This window comes from Pyrus communis, chromosome 6 (assembly GCF_963583255.1).
Source record: "Pyrus communis chromosome 6, drPyrComm1.1, whole genome shotgun sequence".
Lineage (NCBI taxonomy): Eukaryota > Viridiplantae > Streptophyta > Magnoliopsida > Rosales > Rosaceae > Pyrus > Pyrus communis.
In genome coordinates, this window is record NC_084808.1 from 13780484 (window position 1) to 13799265 (window position 18782).

The 18782-nt window shown below is 35.2% G+C and overlaps 1 long non-coding RNA gene across 1 annotated transcript; it reads right to left on the reverse strand.

Annotated features, from left to right (window-relative positions):
• Nucleotides 1-5957: 5957 nt before the first annotated feature.
• Nucleotides 5958-8796, reverse strand: LOC137738239 (uncharacterized). Its single transcript, XR_011068875.1, has 5 exons — nt 8386-8796; nt 8146-8204; nt 7870-7985; nt 7683-7783; nt 5958-6508 (listed from the first exon to the last, which is right to left on the reverse strand). It is a non-coding gene; the product is annotated as an uncharacterized lncRNA (long non-coding RNA).
• Between the last annotated feature and the right edge of the window lie 9986 nt (nt 8797-18782).

Here is an 18782-nt window from a genome sequence, read left to right on the forward strand (position 1 = left end):
AATTAAGATTTTAAATGAATCCATAAAAAGGCATGGGTATTCAATCAAAATTTTAAAGTAGTTCATAAAACTCCATAGAAAGCTAGATGTATTTAATCAAGATTTCAAAGTAGTTCATAAAATTTTGTGTGTGTTTAATTAGTAAATGATTTTAAAATATTTTAAAAAATTAAGGATTTTGATAGATTTAGAAGAATTTTAGAGTGTATTTTAGGCTTTAGAAAATCAGGCCTCTCCCCAAAACATTTTGAATTAACTCACAACGAGTTGGAAACTCCTCTAGAACTCCATTAAACTTTACGATTTAGAACTATTTTAAAAACCTGCAGGCGTCCTGTTTCACACGCCAAGCGCACCAGTTTCTAGCACATCTAGTTGCGTCTCCTTTTAGCATAATGTCGAAGTGCCCCTTTAGGCTACCCGAACTCATGTCACAAGATAACACAGGAGTAGTGTTAATGTTGACAGTCCAGATGAAGTCGTGCAGAAATAAGATCGAGTGAGTGCTCGGATCTACCCCTGCAACTTGACAATGAACATTCACGGTGGTGTTTTGAGCCAAGTCGTTAAAAACAGTCATCCGATAATCAGCCTTTGAGCTGCAGATGGATAGTGAGAGCAGAAGAAGGAAAAAGCCTGTCACAGGGTTCATCTTGGTTATACTATTTCAGAACCCTAGCTTGATGAAGATGCTTAATTAGATGGTTATTGGAATTATTCCATGCATTAGTCTTCTTCAAATAGAAAAGCTTTGTGAATGAAACCTATTAAGTGTTGGACGTACCTCATTAAGTGCAGGTCTTTGGACTTCCAAGGCTTCATTCATGCATTATTTATGATTATTTTCATAGTATGATTTGATGCTTGTAGCTATTGTATTGGCCATTGTATCCATGGATGGCATTTTTCTATGCATTGGTACATGCATGGTAGTGGTGAGTGAATGGTTTAGTTATCATTCTCGGGAGGTTTCTACAGGTGGCTATAAAAGGATAGGTTTTGGCCACGTTTTGGCTGAGCTCAGTTTGGATTTATGGCTAGTTTGGTATTGTTGTGCTCTTTAAAAAAAAAAACTGTGTTTTTGTTATGTTATGAGAATAAACAGTTGTACAATATAAAGTTGTTGAGTATTTGGTAAACTTTTTTTTTTTTTTCATTTTTGTTTGTGAAAGTGCTTTTAATAATAAAAAAAAATTGTATCTGAGGTATTTGGTAAACTTTTATATAAATTATTATGAATATGTTAAATGACTAAAAATAATATAGTATTTAATATGATATAATAATTGTCAAATAGAATATTGTAGGGGTATACTATAAATTTTGTAAAGCATGTGGGTATATACTTGTCATTTAAAAATTTCATTAAATGGACACTGATAATTATGCTTTGAAAAAAAAAAAACATTTTTTTTTAGAAGCATGGTAGACCCTGCTTTTGCTTTCTATGCTTTTCTATTGTCATTTTTTTAATACAAAAATCAATAAAATTATAAGGAATGTCCACGCGTACAACCAGTCTGCATACAATAAAAAAGAAGAGCTCTATAAGCACCACTAGGGATTGTTTTATCCCACACATGAAGGTTTTGAAATCTAAAATCCGCATCCGTGATCGTGTCCACCAAAAAATTTGCCTCTCTAAAGATATAGCTCCAAGAGATGTCCTCAAGAGTTTGCCAAGAGTTTAATGTCTTCTATAATGTTTTTTAATCTCCAAGGAATTGAGCACCATCCAAGTATAAAGTCAAGAGAAATTTTATTTAAACTCATGTAACATCTTTCTACACCCAATTTAAATTATAAATGTCAATTATTTTTGGTACCCTATTGCATAATTACAATCAAGTACAAAGTGAAATTAATAATAATACTAAAATTTATCAACAAACCTACACATTATAATTAAATCCTACCACCACTCCTTGTTTATCTTTCGTTCACTCGTGTTTCATCTTAACCCTTCTCTATCATCATTCACTCTCTCTCCTCAACTCCACAACCGCAACATCGTTCTTCATCACCCTCACTTTCCTTACCTCCAACACTATTCTTGCTTTCATGTTCACCACGACACAATCTTTTCGAATGCGACCGATTTACCATGACGAATTACCCGAAAACCTGAAAAATGGTTGTACAAGAATTGGATGTTCCTGCATTGGACATGTTCATATATATGCACTGCCGATCCGTACAAGGAGCCACCAATGAACGTGGTCAACACGGCTCGAGTCTCTTTGTCATGAAAACAATTGAAGAATTTGGAAACGGATTGGTGTGACCAGTTAGCTAAAGAGCTCACGGTGGGAAGGGGGGAACAAAGGACCTAGAATATGCTTTTTGACGAATATCTTTGAAGATAAAACTATTTAATTAAAGATTTTATTTTATAGATAGGTGTAAAGTTAACTTTACATTTTGAATTGGGTTTGGAAGGGTAACTTTAGACTTTTAGGTAAAATATTTGGGTCTAAAGAAATATTAATTCTTTAATTAAAAATAATTTGTATGTAGAGAATAAATTGGGTGTAGAAAGATGTTAGATGAGTTCAAATAAAATTTCCATAAAGTCAATCACAAGTTTCAAGTCTCCTTCAATCTGAATCCTCGTAAAACCCCGGCATCTAGCCGTCCAAAGAGCATCTCCCAGTGCAACACATTCTGCAACATTGGTAGAATTTTCTCCCAAGTTCCTTGCCCCAGCAAGAATAGGCCTGCCATTTTCACCCCTTACAACAAAACCAGCAGCAACATGGCTATTAATTACTGAACCATCAAAGTTTATTTTAAGGTTCCCCCTACTTGGAAGAATCCATCTGATAAATTGCTTCCCTTTACTGACTTTTGTACTATTCTTATTTGCATTCAAGTATTCTGCACCAAGTTTAGTGGCAAGAAAAATAATCCTACTTGGGTTAATAGTATTATTTTGAAACACAACACTACTCATTTCCCTCCAGATTTGCCAGCAAATAAGAAGGACAAGACTCAAGCATGAGATTTTATCATTCTTCTTAGAATCTAAGGAGTTCAACCACTCCAATGAAGTGTTGTTACTATTGTTCCTCTTAGGATTAATATAGCTAACATTGGACCAGACTTGTTGGCTACATTACAATGTATGAACAAGTGATTAATACTCTCAACATCTTCATTGCAAACAGGGCAGCAGGGATTGAGAGAGTGAATATATTTTGAGAGTCTGTTTCTAGCTTGCAATCTTCCCAGAATCAATAACCAACTAAATAACTTAACTTGTTTGGGATATTGAGTTTCCACATTTGTTTAAGTAATTTAGATTTAGTCCACAAGTAATATTATTATTGGTATCCACATTGCTGATTTAACACTGAACCTTACATTGGCATTGAAGCCCCATAACATAGAATCTTCCTACTGGGCTATAGGCAACGGTATACTACAAATTTCGTTAACAATATCTTGATCAGCGAGGTTTGAAAGTGCTATCTATGCAAGCAGTTAGTGTTAATGAAATTACTAACTTTCAGATTTTTATCTATGTTATTGATTTGTCTATCCTGCAGAAGATTAATTAGTAGGAAAGGAAAAACTAATAATATGCCTAGCATTTAAATTCCTCTTGAGAATGTTTTTGTCTGGTTTTACAATTTAGGAAAGCATCATTTCTTCTGTACTTTCTTTTGACAATATGAACCCACCAATTCTCCTCTAGGCAAGCGTTATTAAAATGATTACTCTTCCTAACACCTAAGCCTCCCATACTTTTAGGGAGACAAAACTTATCCCAAGTTATTGAATGGTTGACATGAATTTGGAGTCGAATCATGACGATGGTAATTGGGGCCGCAATTTAGGTTTTGATTAGTTGGAAAATTGGGATCTGACTTCATTTCTTTAGACGATTATCCTGAAATTCTTGAACCATTTCCATTTTGCGCGAGCAAGGCCTAAAGTTGTTCAAGAATAACATCTTGGGTTGCTTAGAAATCAGTTTGCGCGGCCTTGAATTTTTTCAGAAAATCTGTCAATCGCCAAATTGGAAACACGATACTCCATGGATCTTTAAGACGCTTGACGAGTCATACACTGAGAAAGGATTCGAGAGAATCGAAGTACTACTGGTAAAAAGGAATATCCTTAGACCAAAATACTAAGTGGCATAAGTAACTTTTTCATTGATTGAACAACTTTTACAAAAATATACCCTTCATCACTTAGAATTCCTATTTTATACAGAAAGTAACTGACTCACTAACTAAACAGCCACCCAAAATAGAATTTAATTACAATTTCTATTGATATGATGCTGACACGTGGCATCATATAAGTGACAATGACCTTGATGCACAAAGGTAGGGCTCCAATCACTCAATACCACGGTCTGGTGGTATTCCTTTTCGTTTAAAAATGAAAGATCTTAGGTTCGAATTAAATTGTCCATTGTATGACTTAACTGAACTCCCTCTTCACCTAGTGTAAAAATATTGATGTACTAAAAAAAAAGAAAACCCAATCCAAGAATTTAAACCCAAACCCAAGCCCCTATCCCATAAACACTCCCCTTATACACCTTCTCTCAATCATAAAGATCACTCTTACAAAAGAGAAGGAAACAACGCTTCTCTTAACATCCTGACTAATATACCGTCAGATTTGAGTTGTAGAACACCTCACTTGATTGATGCACAAGTGACCAAAGCCCTTCCTTTTTAATATAGGCCTCACAAGCGCTCTCTAGATACACGTTTGCCATTCCCGCATTTACTCCATTCGTTGACAAATGCATGAACAATGCGTGCATGCATTAACCGGTTTAGCTTGGAATTCTTTAGTACATACCACGCAAACCATGCAAAAATCACCATTCAAGATTCAGCCTTAACTGGATGTAGAAATTGGGACATAATTAAAAGACAACCCCAATCCTTCTCTTATTAGCATTGTATTTAGTCAATGTGTATTGACTAAGTACAATGCTAATCCTTGGAAATTTAAGGAGGGAAGTGACATCCAACATTTGCCTCTTGGGTCAAAATAATTATCATCTTGGTTTGTTTCACAAAAAAATTCTATTTAAAGGAAACTAAAGCATTTAAGCATTTCAGTAATCATCTGGTATTCAATCATCTCCATCGGTATTCAATCATCTCCATCAAGGTTCGGAAAGATTACCAACATGAACACCGTGACAGGATTTTTCCTTCTTCTGGTCTCACAATCCATCTGCAGCTCAATGGCTGACTATCGGGTGACTGTTTTTAACGACTTGGCTCAAAACATCAATCTGAATGTTCATTGTCAAGCTGCAGGCATAGATCCGAGCTCTCACTCGATCCCATTTTTGAATGACTTCATCTGGACCGTCAACATTAACACTACTCCTGGGTTATCTTGTGACATGAGTTGGTGTAGTCACTAGTAAAAAAAACACTTTGCGCGACGTAGGTACTTTCGTCGCGCAAAGTAAAAAATCGTTGCCTAAGGGTTTGCGCGACGCAACCTTCGTCGCGCATTAATCGTCGCGCAAAGTCTGAGACGCTAGGGTTTGCGCGACGGCCCACGGGGCGTGCGTCGCGCAAAGTGGGTTTGCGCGACGGCCACGGAGTGCGTCGCGCAAAGTGGGTTTGCGCGACCAACGGAGTGCGTCACGCAAACCAACTTTGCGTGACTAACGAGGTGCGTCGCGCAAACTCACTTTGCACGACGCACTTCGTTGGTCGTCGCGCAAACCCACTTTGCGTGCCTAACGGAGTACGTCGCGCAAACCCACTTTGCACTACCCACTTTGTGCGTCACGCAAACCTACTTTGCGTGACTCATGCGTACGTCGCGCAAAGTGGGTTTGCGCGACGAAGCCATACGTCGTGCAAAGTGATTGGTCGTGAAAAGTGGGGAGTAGTTTTGGTCAAACTTTTTTTTTTTTTTTTTTTTTTAATTCTTGATAAATATTGTAATTAAATTTGAAAGAATAATTAATTAACCAAGCAAAAGTATTTAATTATAAAATATATGAAAATGTACATACAAGATCCGAACAAAAAAGAAAAAACTAAAAGTGAACTAGGTTTAATACATCAAGCTATTAGGTATCAGCAGGGCGAGGTGGCTCTGAGGTCGAAGGTGGACCAAGATGAAGTGCTGGTAGTGAGATTTGAAGGCCGGACATCTGTATGGCTTGTACAAGGTCTCTCCACGCCCCGCCATATGACCTCATCTCCTCGCCCTGGGCCCTCAGCTGCTCCTTCATCTGCTCGCCCTGGGCCTTTAGGGTTGTCACTTCCTCCTTCAATGCATCTACCTCTGCGTTTGATCTGGAAGAAGAGGCACCCGTTTCACGAATCTGTGTTTTCCCCATACACCGAACAACCTTGCCACGACGACGACCTAAGTTCTGATCCAGGACATCAGTCATGATCTGAAAACCTACATCCTCAGGTATCGTGATGTCCTCGATCGGGGTCTCCGGGGGAAGCTGCGATGTTGCTTCTTGGAGAACAGAAGTGCTCTTTTCCACCATAGTAGCCTATAATAATAAAGAAAAAACATATAATATTTAATAACAAAATATAAATAATATTTGAATGATTCATACATATAAGAATAATAATAATTACATATACTTACATGAAACTGCTCAGTAATCTCCTGACCAGGTAGATATATATATATATATATATATATATATATATATAAGTGTCCCAATCTTGTCACAACTACATAAATACAGAACAACTAGATATATATATATATATATATATATATATATATATATATACATCATTACAAAACATTGGAGAAAATTTTGACCATGAGGCTTATTATGATATGGCTACGTTATTAGCCATATTTCCTTATAAATGTTATTGACTTTATATAACTGACCAAAACTTAATAAATTAGGTCACCCTGTGCATGTAGGTGGATACTCCATTTATATAGGAAAAGCCAGGGTATCACATGGCTGGTCTTAGTTGGATTTTAGAACATTGTTAGAAACTTTTCAGCCCTGAACCAAAAGTTTATACATTTTAGTTCTTAAAATTTTCCAAATAAATCATTAAAGGAATCAAAATGTTGTATGAGGTCGCCTCTAATTTTTCCAAATAATTAGTCTTTTTTCTGAAATTATGAAGATAAAAAGCAAGAAAGTAAGCAAAATCCTGATCGAAAACAGTGAGATTTCTATACCACAGACACAGAACACTTAATAAGGTAAAAACCATCAAGGAAAAATACCAGTGAAGTTGTTGCTGCTTATGCAGTCAAGGTATCGTCTGAAAAAGAAAAAGAAAACGGATGGCAAGCAATTCCAAAACCAAAGGGACACTCGTCAAAACCAAGCTATCTGTCAAAGTATCGTCTGAAAAAGTAGCGTGCTTCTCCAGTGCACAAAATTTAAATTTTCTTCCCATAATTTAAACTATAAACATCATCTTGATCTTTGGTTCTATGAAAGTGAAACAGAATATGATAAAACTATAAACATGTACCTAATGAAGCTATAAACAGAATATGATAAACATGTACCTAATGAAGCTAAAATCATCAGATCAGATACATTGCATTGACTTGACACAGGACTTAAATTGTAGAAATTACATCTGAAAATTATACATCACTGCCCAATTCTTTTTTCTTGGTGAATGCAGTATTACCCTCAATTAAACTTAAACCAAACAAACTAAACTGGAATATACCTGAAGAATATTGGATCACCAATAGCTTTTAGCATCTCTAGGCGTTCCTGAAACTCTGAAGCAGTAGCATCTTCACCATCGGTGTAAAGCCACTCTTGCACCTAAGAAAAAGACAACAGGTTAAATGGAAAACTTAGGACAGAGATATGATGAAGCTGAATTTTGGGTTGAATAAAGAAATGTCTACCTCATCTAGCTTTCCAATAAAGGATTGGCGTTCCTCGCTAGTTGAAATTTTTTCAAATTCCTCGGATGTTTCAAACTGGTATACGAAAGAATTCACGGCATAATATACAAAACAAACTACATTAATAACTTTATCAAACAACAATTGCAAGGCATAATATCACGGAAAAGCATCGTACCTAATAAAAGAGAAATGCAGACTTGCTTTAATGGGTGAAGACAAATTCCGTGATGCATAAAACTATAAACAGAATATGATAAAACTATAAACATGTACCTAATAAACATCATCTTGTACTTGTCATTGAAGGCATTTTAAGTTCATCAGCCGCCGGCCTGTTAAAAAGGTCCTTAATTAACACGGCATATGCATCCTTAATTAAAATCAGATTAATAAAAGCCAAATTCATGTTCATACACAAAACACACATACATCAACAAAATACTCAGAAATCAACTTGCAATTTGAGCCTAAACCCTAAATAACAAAAACCCATTGAAAATCAGAAACCCTTACCTTGATTTTGGGACTTGATTCGCGTCGGCTTCGAGATTTGCGTGAAGAGGAGAGAAAGAGATCTGGGGTCTACGGGAAAAGAAAGGGGACGGGATTTTGGGTTCAAGATTTGTGAAGAGGAAAGAGGGAGATAAAGAGGGATGGTTCAAGATTTCTGGGTTATGTTCGAATAGAAGGAGGAGGGTTCAGTTGGGAGGAGAGAAGGAGATCTGGGGTCTACGGGAAAAGAAAGGGGACAGGATTCTGGGTTCAAGATTTGTGAAGAGGAAAGAGGGAGATAAAGAGGGATGGTTCAAGATTTCTGGCTTATGTTCGAATAGAAGGAGGAGGGTTCAGTTGGGTTAGGTTTGAATAGAAGGAGGAGAGGGAGATAAAGAAGGGCTGTCATTTGGGTTCGAATTGAGGGAGATAAAGAGGGCAAAGTGGAAAATTTTGGAAAAATTGAAAAAAGCGCCTATTTTTCACTATTATACCGCCAAAATTATCACACCTTGCGCGACGTAGGTATTTAATTCGACGTCGCGCAAAGTTATTTTGCACGACGATCATACTAAGGCGTCACGCAAAGTATTTAATTGGAAAAAAAAAGTATTATGAAAATTACCGAAAATGTGACTTTCCTCCTTTCAAATTCAAATTTTTTTAAACATAAAGCCCACAATAATATATTTTTCTAACAAAAACCCACAATAATTTTTTTTTTCATATATATCAGTCAATCTCTTAAGTATTATAAGTACGAAATAAATAAATAAATTAAAATCTACTTAGTAAATATATATACGGTTGAACTTCATAAGAAAAGCATCGTATGAAACTAGTTTCAAAGATCCAACCGTCAAACTTGTTTCTATATGCTTCGAGATCGCATCAGCCAAAAATCGCAAAAAATAAACATGCAGAGATCAAGTAACGGGACAAAACTTTTTGACGATTATAAACGAAAAAGCACGATTTAACGGTTATTTTAACTCCAATTTTGATGATTTTTTACAGCTACACTCCTTGATCCTATATGAATACAATAAACAAATTTGATCGTCAATTTAAAATGTTTACACAAGTGGATACCACAAAATCTTATGTTATACTTGATGAAAGTATAAATAAACTCTAAATGTTAGTGAATCTAATGTTTTGATGTGATACGCATTGTACGAAACTAGTTTTAACGATCCAACCGTCAAAGTTGTTTGTATATGCTTCGAGATCGTGTACACCAAAAATTGCTAAAAACAAACATTCAGAGATCAAGTAACGAGACAAAACTTTTCGACGGTTATAAATGAAAAATCACGATTTAACGGTTATTTTAACTTTGATTTTGATGATTTTTTACAGCTACACTCATTGACCTTATATAAATACAATGAATGAATTCGATCTTCAATTTAAAATATTTACACTAGTGGATACCACAAAATCTTATGTTATACTTGATGAAAGTATAAATAAACTCTTAAGTGTTAGTGAATCTATCGTTTTGATGGGATATACAGCTTAGAAACTAATTTCAACGATCCAACCGTCAAACTTGTTTATATATGCTTCAAGATCGCATACGCCAAATATTGCAAAAAACAAACATTCTGAGATCAAGTAATAAGACAAAACTTTTCGACGGTTATAAACGAAAAATCACGATTTAACGGTTATTTTAACTCCGATTTTGATGATTTTTTACAGCTACACTCCTTGACCCTAAACAAATACAATGAATGAATTCGATCTTCTATTTAAAATATTTACACTAGTAGATACCACAAAATCTTATGTTATACTTGATGAAAGTGTAAATAAACTCTTAAGTGTTAGTGAATCTATCGTTTTGATGTGATACACATCCTACGAAACTAATTTCAACGATCCAACCGTCAAACTTGTTTATATATGCTTCGAGATCGCATACGCCAAAAATTGCAAAAAACAAACATTCAAAGATCAAGTAACGAGACAAATATATGAACGTATACATAAATTAACAAATTGGAAATGGAAGTTTAAAAGATGAGTTAGTGTTTATATGTATCTCAACTCTCAATCATGAGGAAGTAGAACTATGTGCCTTATGGTTTACAATTGAGTATTATATGATTAGTTTGAAAATTTTCTAATTTATTCAGTTTATAATTGGCCATAAATAAATAGGAGTTTATAATGTGCGTAGAAATCACTTTCCAAAAATATAACGTATGCATAAGATTCTTGTAGCGCCTTTGGTTGCTAGAGTTCAAACTTCTCCAGTCGTCATATGTATTTGTCCAATGTTCAATCCGGGTTAAGCAATTATATTTGCATTCAAATTTAAATTCGTTGGTTTTGTCCAATCAACTCTCATATCTTTTCCCACCACAACACTAACACTTGCAAATAGCAACATATATAGCAAAAATCAACAACAATGTTAGTTAGGTGATAATGTTTTAGCTCAACTTTCTGTATGTAAGCTAAAGAAGCTTCTAAGCCACACACGATTGATAATATATAATGTTACATGTTTCCTCCTTAAATTCATTTTTTCAGCATTTTTATTTAATATAAGAACACAATATTTGTATTAAGTTCATAGTTTTTATATGCATCAAATGAATGTCTATCTCATATACTATGACTACTTTCTGGTAGATAATTTCCTTAATTTTTGGTATTAACAGCATGGAAAGGATCCTAGAAATACTCATATGCTAAGAGCACTAGTAGAAACAAGGTTAGTAACACAATATTTTTCAAAGCACATTTACTAGTTAAAGTATTGTTGGAACTACCTGGTGTATAGAGAAAAAGAAAATCAACAAGATAGTTATCTCCCTTGATTTTACAATTTCAATTTCGTAAATGAATCACATGAAGGATCTACATATTATTAATTCAGTTTACATCATGTTTAAGAACAAGGGAAGGATTGCAATCGAAAAAACATAAAGAATTAATATCAATTCAAACCTGATCTGGTAGACGATTTTGAAGAGAGAGATGGAAGACGGAGGTAGCTGCTGCAACTGGGTTTGCAGTTTCTGCCTCCCAAACTAATCAAATGAAATAAAAAAAGTTGTTGACTTTGCGCGACGCAGGTGGGCATACGTCGCGCAAAGATGTTTTGCGCGACGCAGGTGGTCATACGTCGCGCAAAACATCTTTGCGCGACGTCTGCCCACTTGCGTCGCGCAAAGTCAACGAAAGAAGCGGTAAATCCTTTTTCGTTTGGCGCCAAAAGTTTGGCGACGAATGACGGCGTCGCGCAAAACTGCTTTGCGCGACGTATGTTCACCTATGTCGCGCAAAGGCGTTTTGAGCAACGCGTTCGTCGTCGCGCAAAGTGCCGTCGCGCAAAGTCTGTTTGCGCGACGTTTTGTGTTATACGTCGCGCAAACGGACTTTGCGCGACAAAATTTTCTCCGTCGCGCAAGATTCCGTCGCGCAAACATGTTTTTCTACTAGTGAGTGTAAACGGGCATTTCGACATCTTTGCTGCTAAAAGAGATGCAACTAGATGTGCTAGAAACTGGTGCGCTTGGCGTGTGAAACAGGACGGCTTGTTTCTCTTCATTGAAAGCCCATAAGAGGTTAGAGTTGCAGTTTACATGGCCACACTGAGAAAAAAATTAAGTTGAGAAATAAAGTGGATCTTCTGATTTTGTTATTTGGCTAAAATAAATCTTCCTACAAATAGATGAGTCGTTAGGCGTGTTACAAGATGTTAATGATTGATCAATACTTATTTTGAAAGGGTAATATTATACACACATCCGTTTTTACCTCCACACATACCTTGTTAATATATATTCTTTGTTTTTCTTTAATTTATTCAATAATGACTGAAAATTGAGAGGACTGCGATGTAAAAGGGGTGTATAGATAGCATCACCCATTTCGAAAAAAAAGAATCTATTTTTGACAAGGTCATCATATATGTCTTGAGATCTAGAAAATCATTAGGAAGAAACATTTTATGTTCCTTATTCAGTTATTCCTTACCTCTATGTTACATAGACTGTGTGCTTTCTACGTTGTGGCATCCATAGATATCCCTCTAAGGCTATTTCGTAATGCATTTCAATGATCAATCGAGAGTCATCTATACTTTAGAAGTTTGGGTATTTAGAAACCAATTTGCAACGACTGAAGACTAAAGAGGTCAAAATGACAGAAACGATCCCAGTTCAAATTGTTGAAATGATCAATTTTTATTATATCTTTGATTTCATCGATGTGTCTCTTATAGTTTAGAAGTTGGGATATTTAGAAACCAAATTTCAATGGCTGAAGACTAAAGAGGTCAAAATGTGGTTACATAAACGATCCAATTTCAAGTTGTTGAAATGATCAATTTTTAGTATGTCCTCGATTCATTGATGTGTCGCCTATACTTCATAAGGTGGGGTATATAGAAACCAATTTTAATTAATGAAGACTAAAGAGGTCAAAATGTGGTTACAGAAACGATTCAATTTCAAATTTTTGAAATGATCAATTTGTAGTGTGTTCTTGATATTTCACCGATGTGTCGTTAATATTTGATTGATATGTTGTTGTTATTTAATTGATATATGTCAATATTGGATCGACATGTCTTGTCTACTTGATTGATATGTTGTTGATATTTGATTTTGTGCCAAACTGAAATTTGATTTTAGATCGTTCAAACCAATTGCCCTCGCTTATATGCACGCCGGAAGTAACAAGAAAACATGACAACGGTCATTGACAGTTTAACATGTGGGTAAAAGGCCATTGACCAAAAACCCCAACTATTGTCTGTTTTTCTTGTCTTTGCGATGGAAGACTACAGTTTCACAATCCTAAGACTCATGGATGAATCTATAGAATTACTTCAGATTTAAACTATAATTCTTATATAATATGATGAGTGTAAGCACTGAAGAACAATATAAATGGGAACCATGTCGATAGACTGAACAAATTATTCAAATGTGAACTTGTCACTTATTCTAAACGTTTCATGAGCGAGCACTTAAACGTAATGAAAGTATCATAAACGTCCCCTTATACAATTCTCCCCGCATCACTGTCTGTTCCACTGATAGCAAATACCTTTAGGACCATACAAACAAGGGCCAGCTTGAAATATCGACCAAGTGCACTTGCTGCAATCATCCCTTTTGGCCTTAAAAATGTCGAACCAATGAAACTCGTTCGACCAACTAAAGCCGCAAAAGAATAATGTCGATCCCCAAACATTGGTTTTGAAATTAAACTCATAGATGACATTAGGCTTGAGTACCTGTTCACCGAGGTCATTGTCACCCGACTTACAGTGGACTGTCAGGTTCTCGTTGCTTTCCAGAACATTGGTGATCTTGAGGGATACTTCTTTTGGAGCATCAAATATTGCAGCCTTAATTGTATTTGTGTTGAGGAGAATAACCATTAACAACATATGCGGAACAAGAACCTTTCTCAGAAAATGGCTCATGTTTTTCAAGCAGGGTACGACAAGGTTTTTGTTTTGTTTGGGGGCCGGATTGCTAGGGTTGGAAGAGGGGATGCAATTCATGTGGTTACATGTCTCAACATTTTTATAGTTAATTTACGAGTACAGTTTTAGGCTGCGTAAACCATTTATAGAAATTGAAATTCAATGAGATTTAATTGATTTTCATAGGAACATTGTGAATACTGTAAATAATTAGAAATATTTTAACATTAGGAATATTGTGAATCTGGTGATTTGTGAAATATTAGGAATAAGAAGACTTTGGATTTGGTCCCTTAACGCTAATTAACATTCTTTGACTGAAACCTAAATAGTTTTGATTTTTTTATCAAAGTCCCTTAACTTTGTAAACCTCACCATATTCCTATTAATATGTATTTCCATGTATTTGACAACTTTTTGAAAATAAAAATTTTAATTTTATGGCACATAAATTAGAAACGGCTAGCCAGTAAAAGAAATAAAAATTTCAAATTTTTTCTATTGAATAAATGGATAAGAAGCAATGTAACAATATAAGTTTGTAACTATAAATGTCAAAGCAATTTATCCATAATGTTCAAAATAATTGTAAATAACATTTATGGTAATGTACCCAAAAATGAATATGGATTCATTCTATGACAACAAAAACGTGGGTACATAATATGAACAAAAAATATTGCACCCATTTATATACATGGGTAAAAAATACGAACAAATTCATAATATAAACAAAAATTATTACAATCACATAAAAATTTATCGGTACATAATGTAATAAAAAGATAGAAATGTTGTGAATTATTAGGAATATTGTGAATATTACAAGTATTGTTCTGTGGCCGGATAGCTAGGGGTTAGAAGAGGGGATGCAATTCATGTGGATACATGTCTCGTTATTTTTAAAATTAATTTACGGGTGATTTATTTTTCGGTTATAGTTTTAGGCGTATATCATTTATAGAAATTGAAATCCAATGAGATTTCAATTGATTTTGTGGAGTCCGATTTTTCTTACCCTCCACCCCTTGTATCGTTACACGTGTTTATTTAATTAATTACGGTTATATTATGAAAAAAAAAATTAAATGAACTAAAAAATAAAATTAAACATTTAACTGGTTTAGTAGAGGATATCAAAGCAATTTTGCGGTATATTCGTAGAAATGCTAATATTGTGTCTCATAGATTTGTCAAGTTGGCTTTATATTCAAATTTTTCTTTAATAAAGGATATTATCTACATTAGAGGGTGAAAGAGTGGGCTAAGTCTCACAATGACTAGCAATAATATGGTTCAAATTCCCCTTTAGCGAGAATCGAACCTAACATTAAAAGTGAAGATGAATACTACTAGACCGTAGTACTGAGTGACTTTGTATTCAGATTTTGATTCTTGTTGATCAAGGATACCCTCCTCAAAAATTATATGTTACATTTATTGGATAAGTATATAGGCTAAGTCATTATCACTACACGTGAGAAACATGTGCACGTATGGCTTACTAGATAAGATAGTATAAATAGCTTTTCCTTCTTTTATTTTCTGTGTTGTTGTAATATCAAAGACAGTGAGTGAAATATATTGTGAGATTCTTTTGACTTCTCCTTCAAGCTTCCTTCTTCAGTATATTTCTTGATTTCTATGGAATCCATCTCTACTGTTAAGATGGTATCAAGAGCCGTGTTTGCTTGCGCAATGGTACTGGTTCATTGTTTCCGCTGCTTCGACTGGTAAGAAGGTGATATTGCTTCTGGAAATTTGTTCTTTGTGTCAAAAACCCTAAAGAATTTAGTGTTCTTTTTCTGAAATTTAGTTTGAATTGAAGTGATTTGAGTTGATTGAAGGCCGATGCCGTAGTTTTCTGGTTAATCGAAGAGTTGTATGTTGATTTGATGAAAGGCCGATGCCAAATTTGTTGCGAATTTTAGTTTCTTGAAGTAATTGAAGTGATTCAAGGCCGATTGCCATTGTTGAAGTATATATGTGATTCTTGCTTTTCTGTGAGTGTATAGTGATTGTTCTTAGTAGTTGGAAATCAGATCTGCAATTCTTTTTTCATCTGGAGTTATCCACCGACTCAATTTGCATCTGGCTTTTTCTGGGTATTTTCACACAGACACAGTTTTGATTACTTCTCTCTGTTTTCATAATATGGCAAATCAAGTGAGGATTGAAAGTTTGATGGGTATGCTCACTATTAAACTGAATGATGATAATTTCATTAAATGGAGTTACCAATTTGGCTCGGTTCTTCGTGGCTATGATTTCTTTGATCATTTTACTGGTGATTCTGTGTGCCCTTCCAAGTTTGTTATCACTTCTAAATTAGGAGTTACCAATGAGATAAATGCAGCTTATAAAGAATGGGTTAAGATTGATATGGCGTTGTTAAGCCTGTTACTTGCTACACTCAGTGATGATGCTATAGAATATGTGGTAGGATGTAGGACCTCTCATGAGGCATGGACTGCTTTACAGGATAGATATATGTCCATGTCTAAAGCTAGTGTCAATCATCTCAAAGCGGAGTTACATACTATGCAGAAAGGGGGGGACACTATTGATAAATATCTGTTGAGGTTAAAGACTATTAGAGATCAATTACAGGCTGCTGGAGAGAAAGTATCAGACAATAATCTCATCATTGTTGCACTCACTGGTTTACCTTCTGATTACGATATGATTCGGATTGTTATTTTGGCTAAAGACTCACCGATTACACTTAAAGAGTTTCGGGCTCAATTAATTGGTGTAAAGAAGACACTTGAAACCAGAATGCAGTCTTTGGTTCAAAGTATGTCTGCCATGTATGTCAATGCTCAAGCTTCTAATGTTCATACTGGGGGTTCTTCCTCTCAGTTCCCTGCATCGTCCATTTCATCAGGCAGTGCTTCTAATGCACAAATTTCTCCGGTTGTTGGTTTTGGTTTTTCTGGAAGCTCACCATCTGATACAGGTTATCCTGGTAACCAATTTCAGTCCAGTGACTACTCAGGCAGTAATATGTCTGGCAGATCATTCAATGGAAACACTTTTCGACCAAGGGGAAATGGAGGATATAGGCAGAAATTTAATGGATCGAGATCTGGAAATACTTGGCAGCAGTGGTTAGGAAATACATCCAATCGGTTTGAGCCTATTCCTGAGTGCCAGATCTGCTCGAGAAAGGGTCATGTAGCAGTTACATGTCGTTTTAGGAATGATAATGGTTCAACTGTGCAAGAATGTCAAATATGTGGAAAACGGGGTTATATTGCCTTGAATTGTAGGCATAGGAGCAATTATGCCTATCAAGGAGCTCAACCATCTCCTTCCTTATCTGCCAATTTTGCTTATCAAGGTTTTTCTATGTCTCCTCGTGCTGTTGATATGGGAATGTTCACTACTCCGTCACAGTTTGTCAACCATAATCCATCTCCTCAGTTTGTGAATGTTAATCAACCTCCTTCATTCATTTCTCAATCTGTGCCATCCTCTTCTACTGGTTTTCCAGCTATGAATGCTCAAGCTTCTGCAGCTACTTCAAATGGAGAGTCTTGGATTCTTGATACCGAGGCCTCTCATCACATGACCCCATATTTAACAGTTCTTGCTCACTCTACACCATATGAAGGCACTGAGAAGATAATCGTTGGTAATGGTGAAGGTTTGGATGTACAAACTATTGGCCATGGCACTCTACAGTCTCCATCTCATATTTTACATCTTAAGAATGTCTTACATGTGCCAATGTTAAATGTTAATCTTTTATCTGTTAAGAAACTATGCAAAGACAATCATAGTTGGTTCATATGCGATGACACTCGATTTTTTGTACAGGACAAGGCAACAGGGGCAATCCTCCACCACGGCAAGAGTAGCACTAATGAATTGTTTAGAGTACCTGTGCATATTTTTCCAACACTGTTGAATAAAGGTGCCATTTCTTCTGCTTATTTGGGACATACAGTGCAATCTTCTTTGTGGCATCAGAGATGTGGTCACCCTTCAAATGCAATCTTAGCATTAACGTTGCGTAATAAAATTGCTACTGTTTCACCTCAAAAAAAAAAAAAAAAAAAAAAAATCTCATCAATTAAAGAAAGAATGGATTGAATTATCCTATTAATTTTCCTCTCTTCTCGGCTACAATGCAACCCCATTCTTAACAAGCACTTTGACTCTATTAATCAAATCTAATATGACTCAATATTTCTTTGATTGATAATTTTTAAAATTAAAATATATAAGTATTTGCTACTTAGTACTACGGTTTAGTGGTATTCTTATTCACTTGTAAATGAGATGTCTTAGGTTTGATTTTTGCCAAAAGAGAAATTGAACCACATTGTTGCTAGCCCATTGTGAGGCTAAACCCACCACCCTCTTAGTGTAGATAATATCGTTTGTTAAGTGTAGATATATGTGTGTGTGTGTAAACTTATACGTATTTATAAAAAAAGAATCCTCTAATTGATTCTTATGATTGAGACATTGATACAAAGGATAAATGGAGCATTTTTGCTCACCACCTAGATTTGAAACCCAAGACCTCTCACTTACAACCAGACTATAGTATTCAATGTCGAACAACCGATATTATCTACGCTAAGGGGTGAAGCAGTGGGCTAAGCCTTACAATGCGCTAGCCATATTGTGGCTCAAATTCGCCCATGGTGAGAATTCAATCTAAGCTATTTCACTTCCAAATGAAGAAAAATACAACTAGACCGTAGTACTAAATGACTATTAAATGCTATTTTAAATAAAAAGGATTAGAAAAACTATAATTAAATCATAAACATAAAGAAGTAAATTAAATACCAATAACCGTCTCGAGAGCTCCCTCTTCCACCCACCCAACACGAGAAATTTGGAAAACTAGCCAAATTTTGGCCCATAAACAGAATTTTAGCCAATTAATTTTTTTTAATAATTATAACCAAAATTTGACATAAAAATACTAAACATCCTAGTT